Genomic DNA, 7,971 nt, shown 5'->3' with positions numbered 1-7,971 from the left:
GAACAGTTAGTCAAAAAATCTCATTCTTTATATATCCAAAACAATAATGCTGGAGACAATAATTTGGTATAAAAGTCAATTTATAAATACAAGTGCTCAGTGTCCTCAATTTAATCCTCGAGGACTTATCTTAATAAATAATATCTTAACTATATCTTAATAAATAAAAAAGAGGGGAGTTATCCCTGTATGCTAAATAATGCTCCTTTTATTTCAATTTTAAAATTTGGATGCCAAGGGACACTCTGAGTTTATGGCACCCTACAACTAGGCATACTTCTGCCTAGGTGAAATAGAAAGATCCACATATTGGCATGATCCTGTTCAGATATTTTATATGGGGAAGAGGGAATCTTTGTGTTTTTTCTACAGGATGCTACAGGAGTGTGCCAGCTGCCCGAGTGGCTGGTGAGCCATGCTGATCCTGGGAGCATAAAGATTCAGCTCTTGTGGTTCAGGTCCCTGAAGTCATTCCTCTGCCCTGAGAGGAAAATGGAAGATTCACTCTCATCTTTTGTCATCACAGAGATTTTGGCATTGCTGCAGTCAGTGTTACCACTGCGTGTGTCCCGCCCCACCGCGGCCTGCGCTCCAACCCTCTGTGCACTGCTGCTTGCTGAAGAAGACTGGACTCCAGCTGTTACCCCTGCCCCCCTCATTCCTCTGGTGACTCTTGTTGCCTTAACTGGTGTTGTCATTTTGCAGTCTGTAACTTCACAGGAATGCCACCTGCGTGAAGCTGCTGTGGACTGGGGAACTCTGCCCTGGTTCTGCAGATCTCAGACATGGTTCCATTGCCTGCTGCTTGTTCCAGAGAAGAATGACCGATCCTGAACTGTCCTGGGAAAGACCTTGGCACTTTCGCTGCCATTGTAGCAGCCATTACCGCTGCAGCCATTGTGTTTGCAGTGTCTGGAGTTACCCTCCCCCAATCTATTGTTAGGTAAGCACAGTGGGTGAACTTTCTGGAGTAGTTGCTAACAATTGGGAATCCTAAATTTTATTACAGGAGAGGCTTGACTAGGCCCTTGGTGATATGGCCATAGCAGCTGAGGAGAACCAGATGAGGTGCCCACTACTTATCGGGAGAGGCTCAACTTCCACAATCTCTTATATTAATGCCATCTGGCCCCTGCTCTTTCGCCCCTGGGCTCAAGTGAGAGGAATGAGGATGACCAGATGTAGCTTCTTCAGTGACGGGCAACTTCCTCTGACCCTTGACCAATCTAAGACATGGTGCCTTGCGGGCCACAAGGTGATCCTATGACAGATAAGGCTGGGGTTCGAGAGGTCGATCCTAAGACAGAAGTGGCTACACCCCGTTTAAATGTACGGGCCGGTCAAATGCTCCTCTGCCCAGTTTCTCCCCCAATAAACACACACGTATAGCCCAGAACGGTGTGTTACAGCATAAGTTCATTCCTAGCCATTGGGGTGCAGTCCTGACTGTAAGAGTGGCTCGCCATGGCCGAGCTGGGCACTCTGTGAGGCATGTCTGATCTCTCTCAGACCACTACTTCCACCTAATGGTCCTTTTTAAAAGAATAACGGGGGAGATGTAGTGAGCCGTATTGGATTTGGGCCTAGCCGCTTTGTGACTGCATAGCTCAAGGTGGCTACTTGACTCTGGGCTGCATGGCCACAGAGGTTTAACCTTGAAATGACTGCCATACGGACATGAAATTGTTGAACTAAAGCCTCTCCCAGGAAGACCCTGGGAGCAATGACAGGATGTTTCAGCCTGAGCAAAACACCGGATGTCCTTAAGCAGATTCCTGAGAAGGGTTCGACCTTTTCAAAGAACATGTCCCCGGAAGACTGTTGCCTCTTTGTTATAGGAGGATATCTTGCGGTGGAGTGATTCACCTCATATCCTTGGGCACTTCCCAAAGTCCCCCACCCTAAGCTTCAGTTCCCGCTTCTATTCCTGCCTCAGACCTTTAAATGCTGTACATTTCTCTCAATAAACGAGACCTTGACAACAGAATCTTGCTTGGTCTCCTTCTTCTCTCGCCCCCCATTTAGGCCCAAGGGTAGCACCCCTTCGGGACCCTGAATAACTGGGTCCCCGCTGGTGGGGACATCTGTAGTTATGTCTCCCTTTTCATTTCTGATTTTGTTAATTTGGACACACTCTCTGTGTCCTCTCATTAGTCTGGCTAAGGGTTTATCTATCTTGTTGATTTTCTCAAAGAACCAACTTTTGGTTCTGTTGATTCTTTCTATGGTCCTTTTTGTTTCTACTCTCTTGATTTCAGCTCTGAGTTTGATTATTTCCTGCCTTCTACTCCTCCCGGGTGTATTTGCTTCTTTTTGTTCTAGAGCTTTTAGGTGTGCTGTCAAGCTGGTGAAATATGCTCTTTCCTGTTTCTTTCTGCAGGCACTCAGAGCTATGAGTTTTCCTCTTAGCACAGTTTTCATTGTGTCCCATAAGTTTGGATATGTTGTACCTTCATTTTCATTAAATTCTAAAAAGTCTTTAATTTCTTTCTTTATTTCTTCCTTGACCAGGATATAGTTGAGTAGAGCATTGTTCAATTTCCACATATATGTGGGCATTCTTCCCTTATTGTTATTGAAGACCAGCTTTAGGCCATGGTGGTCTGATAGCACGCATGGGATTATTTCTATCCTTCTGTACCTGTTGAGGCCCGTTTTTTGACCAATTATATGGTCAATTTTGGAGAAAGTACCATGAGGAGCTGAGAAGAAGGTAGAATTGCTTTAGGATAGAATGTTCTATAAATATCTGTTAAGTCCATTTGGTTCATGACTTCTCTTAGTCTGTCTATGTCTCTGTTTAATTTCTGTTTCCATGATCTGTCCATTGATGGGAGTGGGGTGTTGAAATCTCCTACTATTATTGTGTGAGGTGCAATGTGTGTTTTGAGCTTTAGTAAGGTTTTTTTTTTTTTTTTTTTTTTACGTATGTAGGTGCCCTTGTATTTGGGGCATAGATATTTAGGATTGAGAGTTCATCTTGGTGGATTTTTCCTTTGATGAATATGAAGTGTTCTTCCTTATCTTTTTTGATGACTTTTAGTTGAAAATTGATTTTATTTGATATTAGAATGGCTACTCCAGCTTGCTTCTTCTGACCATTTTCTTGGAAAATTGTTTTCCAGCCTTTCAGTCTGAGGTAGTGTCTGTCTTTGTCTCTTAGGTGTGTTTCCTGTAGGCAGCAGAATGCAGGGTCCTCGTTGCGTATCCAGTTTGTTAATCTATGTCTTTTTATTGGGGAGTTGAGGCCATTGATGTTGAGAGATATTAAGGAATAGTGATTATTGCTTCCTGTTATATTCATATTTGGATATGAGGTTATGTTTGTGTGCTTTTCTTCTCTTTGTTTTGTTGCCAAGACGATTAGTTTCTTGCTTCTTCTAGGGTATAGCTTGCCTCCTTATGTTGGGCTTTACAATTTATTATCCTTTGTAGTGCTGGATTTGTAGAAAGATATTGTGTAAATTTGGTTTTGTCGTGGAATATCTTGGTTTCTCCATCTATGTTAATTGAGAGTTTTGCAGGATACAGTAACCTGGGCTGTCATTTGTGTTCTCTTAGGGTCTGTATGACATCTGTCCAGGATCTTCTGGCTTTCATAGTTTCTGGCGAAAAGTATGGTGTGATTCTGATAAGTCTGCCTTCATATGTTACTTGACCTTTTTCCCTTACTGCTTTTAATATTCTTTCTTTATTTTGTGCGTTTGGTGTTTTGACTATTATGTGACGGGAGGAGATTCTTTTCTGGTCCAATCTATTTGGAGTTCTGTAGGCTTCTTGTATGCTTATGGGTATCTCTTTCTTTAGGTTAGGGAAGTTTTCTTCTATGATTTTGTTGAAGATATTTACTGGTCCTTTGAGCTGGGAGTCTTCACTCCCTTCTATACTTATTATCCTTAGGTTTGATCTTCTCATTGAGTCCTGGATTTCCTGTATGTTTTGGACCAGTAGCTTTTTCTGCTTTACATTATCTTTGACAGTTGAGTCAATGATTTCTATGGAATCTTCTGCTCCTGAGATTCTCTCTTCCATCTCTTGTATTCTGTTGGTGAATCTCGTATCTACAGCTCCTTGTCTCTTCTTTTGGTTTTCTATATCCAGGGTTGTTTCCATGTGTTCTTTCTTGATTGCTTCTATTTCCATTTTTAATTCCTTCAACTGTTTGATTGTGTTTTCCTGGAATTCTTTCAGGGATTTTTGTGATTCCTCTCTGTAGGCTTCTACTTGTTTATTTATGTTTTCCTGTGTTTCTCTAAGGGAGTTCTTCATGTCTTTCTTTAAGTCCTCCAGCATCATGATCAAATATGATTTTGAAACTAGATCTTGCTTTTCTGGTGTGTTTGGGATATTCCGTGTTTGCTTTGGTGGGAGAATTGGGCTCCGATGATGCCATGTAGTCTTGGTTTCTGTTGCTTGGATTTCTGCGTTTGCCTCTCGCCATCAGATTATCTCTAGTGTTTCTTTGTTCTTCTATTTCTGACAGTGGCTAGACTGTCCTATAAGCCTGTGTGTCAGGGGTGCTGTAGACCTGTTTTCCTGTTTTCTTTCAGCAAGTTATGGGAACAGAGTGTTCTGCTTTCGGGCGTGTAGTTTTTCCTATCTACAGATCTTCAGCTGTTCCTGTGGGCCTGTGTCCCGAGTTCACTAGGCAGGACGCTTGGAGTAGGAAGGTTTGTCTTACCTGTGGTCCCGAGGCTCAAGTTTGCTCGTGGGGTGTTGCTTATGAGCTCTCCATGGGGGCAGCAACCAGGAAGATCTGTGCCACCCTTTCCAGGAGCTTCCGTGCACCAGGGTTCCAGATGGCGTTTGGTGTTTTCCTCTGGAATAAGTAATGTGTTCAGAGTGCAGTCTCTTCTGGTTTCCTAGGCATGTCTGCCTCTCTGAAGGTTTAGCTCTCCCTCCCACGGGATTTGGGTGTAGATAACTGTTTATCTGGTCGGTCCCTTCAGGTTCCGGTGGTGTCTCAGATGCAGGGGACCTGCTGCTGTGCCCTTATCCAAGGGAACCCAGAGGCTGTATACAGTTTCCTCTTGGGCCAGGGATGTGGGCAGGGGTGGGCAGTGTTGGTGGTCTCTTCCACTCTGCAGTCTCAGGCGTGCCCACCTGACCAGGCGGTGAGGTCTCTCTCCCACGGGGTTTGGGAGCAGTGAGCTGCTGCGGGCAGGGATCCGGGGGTTTTCAACAATTTTTTAAAAAAGGAAGTAAGCTCAACAATGAGCCTGATAGGCTTTTGTACTCTGTAATATTGGGAAATTATCCCAAAGTTCCCGTGGAGCCAACGTTAAGAGAATTTGAGCTTCCTGTTGTCGTATATATCAAAAGTAGCTACAAACCCTCACTAGCCATCATCAACGAGCCATATAGCCTTTAGTTGTGTAATTCCTAAAACAAACCAAATACCTTTTTATCAATTCCAGTATCAATAAGCAACACATCAAACCAGGACTTTAGCCCAAAATATCTCAATCTGTTAAGCTCTCTACCTGGAGCCACAGATTTTTCTTTAACTTTAATAACTTCTAAAATATATGCCTGCATTCACTCTCCTTGGTGTTACAGACATTTCATCACAACTCTCTACTTGGAGTTAGTGACTAATTTTTCCCTATCTAAGTTCTGAACCATTGATGAAAATCTCCACGTGATTCGGGTAATCTCTTTACTCTCCTTAAAACAAACTTAAACACCTTCTATCAATTCTAATACCAATAAACAACTTAAAACTCAAGAATTTAACCCAAAATATTGACTCTTTTTCTTCTTTCTCTCTGCTTAAGTGCATGAGCATTTTGTCTCCAGGTCTCTGTGTACTCTACATGTATCATGCCTGCTGCCTGGGGAATTCAAGAGGCTACCATATCTGCTAGAACTCTAAATATAGATGGCTGTGAGCTGCCATGAGCATGCAGAGGACCACAATGGGTCCTCTTCAAGAGCAGCAAATCATCCTTTTATTATAGCTAACTTCCAGCCGCCATTGTTTTTGTCTCTTCATTAGCACCAGAGTGGCTCAGTAACTTGCTCAGATACACAGCAGGGAGGAAGGATTTTGATTTGCCCCAAGATAGTTGAGGAAGCAAGAGGAGTGTGAACAAACATGGTCTCATTATTGATTGTCTTGGCTCAGGGTTTGGACAGCAGAAGGAATCACACTGAGAACTTGTTTTTCTTGACCTGTGTAACAGGTGACCAGGTTCAATCTTCTGTTCCCTGAACTGCTCTTATTCACCAGTTAGTTCAGAAAAGGGAACAGGTCACTACCCCCTCACCTATAGGCAGTTTCCTCCTGCTCTGCCCCAAGGGTCTCACTTGTAGTGCTCTTGTTGTCAGCATCCTGGGATTCATCCCAGCATCCCTACTGGGAGCAGAGATGAGTCTCTCTGTGCTCTCAGAGGGAGGCTCAGAGAGGAGGCAGGGACATGAAACCTCAGCTGCTGGTCCCACTGGGAAGATGTCTGAGCTTGTCTTTGTTAGTCAGGATTTTATAGACACCATCTTCAGGAGCCAGGGTTGCCTGCTACTTGTAAAGGAATTGAGAGACTCAGCCCTCAAACTCCATAGCACCTCACAAACATTTTGCAGACTGTGCTGCCTATCATCCTGTTCCTCTCACCTCTGTTCCTTTAGGGGGAATTCCCCTTTGGTCTTCTTCTTCTTTTTTTTTTTCTTTTTTCTTTTTTTTGGAGCTGGGGACCGAACCCAGGGCCTTGCGCTCGCTAGGCAAGCGTTCTACCGCTGAGCTAAATCCCCAACCCCTGGTCTTCTTCTTGTAAGACTCAGAAGCGGTCACTCTGTGAGACATTCCCTGGATTTATAAGTGGTAAGATGGTCAATGGTGTTTGGCTTGTGTGTGGGGTTCAGACATAGGATGGACTGCAGCAGTCAAGCCCTCCATCTCCTTGTCCTCTCTGCGTACATCTCAAACACCCAGATTTCTTCCCCCTTTGCTCCTTTCTTTTCTTTCTCAACCTTGTTTCCTTCTTTCTTCTTCTTCTTCTTCTTCTTCTTCTTCTTCTTCTTCTTCTTCTTCTTCTTCTTCTTCTTCTTCTTCTTCTCCTTCTCCTTCTCCTTCTCCTTCTCCTTCTCCTTCTCCTTCTCCTCCTCCTCCTCCTCCTTCTCCTTCCTTCTCTCTCTTCTTCTTCTTCTCCCCTATATTAACTTAATATTTACAGAGAGTTTGTCTCTTTCAAATCATGTTATAAATAAAGAACGTAGAGGCCTGAGCTCAAAGATCTTAAGTGAACAGAAAGCCCTGTGCATGAGAGAGCGGTGATAGTCAGTGTCTCTGAAGGTGTCTTCCCACTCCACAGAGACACAGCTTGATGCTCTTTGTGGACATGGCCATCATGATTTTCTTTTCTTTTTTCTTTTTTTGGGGTGGTGGTGGTGGTGGTGCAGCTGAGGAATGTAAGTCTGCTGTAGCCCAGCGTGGCTGCAAACTCATGATATAGTACTGAATTTATTTAAACTACTGATCGTAAGCCTTCCAGATGCTGGCTTTGTAAGTTGGGGTTACCATGTGTAGCATCATCAGGTCTGGAACTCAATCCTGATGTCTTTATTTGTGGTACTGGGCATACATATTTGGGCCATCAGGCCGGCTGGAATACTGTAAGCTAAATAAGAGACCACTAGCCGGGAAAACATAATAGATTGTATGACTAACTGATTTTCCCATACTATGGAAACCCCACCTCAGATACTCTTTCCTTGGATTCTTCTCCTTTCAGTACACTCCAGGGTCCCCACACTCAGACAGGAGGGAACTCTCACCAGGAGAGCAGGTCTGTGGGTAGCCATCCAGCTCTATCCTAGGTGATCTGGTTTGTGCTGAATCTCAATGAGCTCAACCAGAGGACACTGTGAAGATTTTGCTCTCTTCACCTTTCACTCAAGAGCCTGTGCACCAGAGCAGAGAAGGCAGTGACCGAGGGCCAGGCTCTGAGGCCAGACTACCTCACCTCCACTTAC

This window comes from Rattus norvegicus, chromosome 5 (genome assembly GCF_036323735.1).
Source record: "Rattus norvegicus strain BN/NHsdMcwi chromosome 5, GRCr8, whole genome shotgun sequence".
NCBI lineage: Eukaryota > Metazoa > Chordata > Mammalia > Rodentia > Muridae > Rattus > Rattus norvegicus.
The sequence above is the reverse complement of the archived record's forward strand: the minus strand, read 5'-3'. Positions refer to the sequence as shown.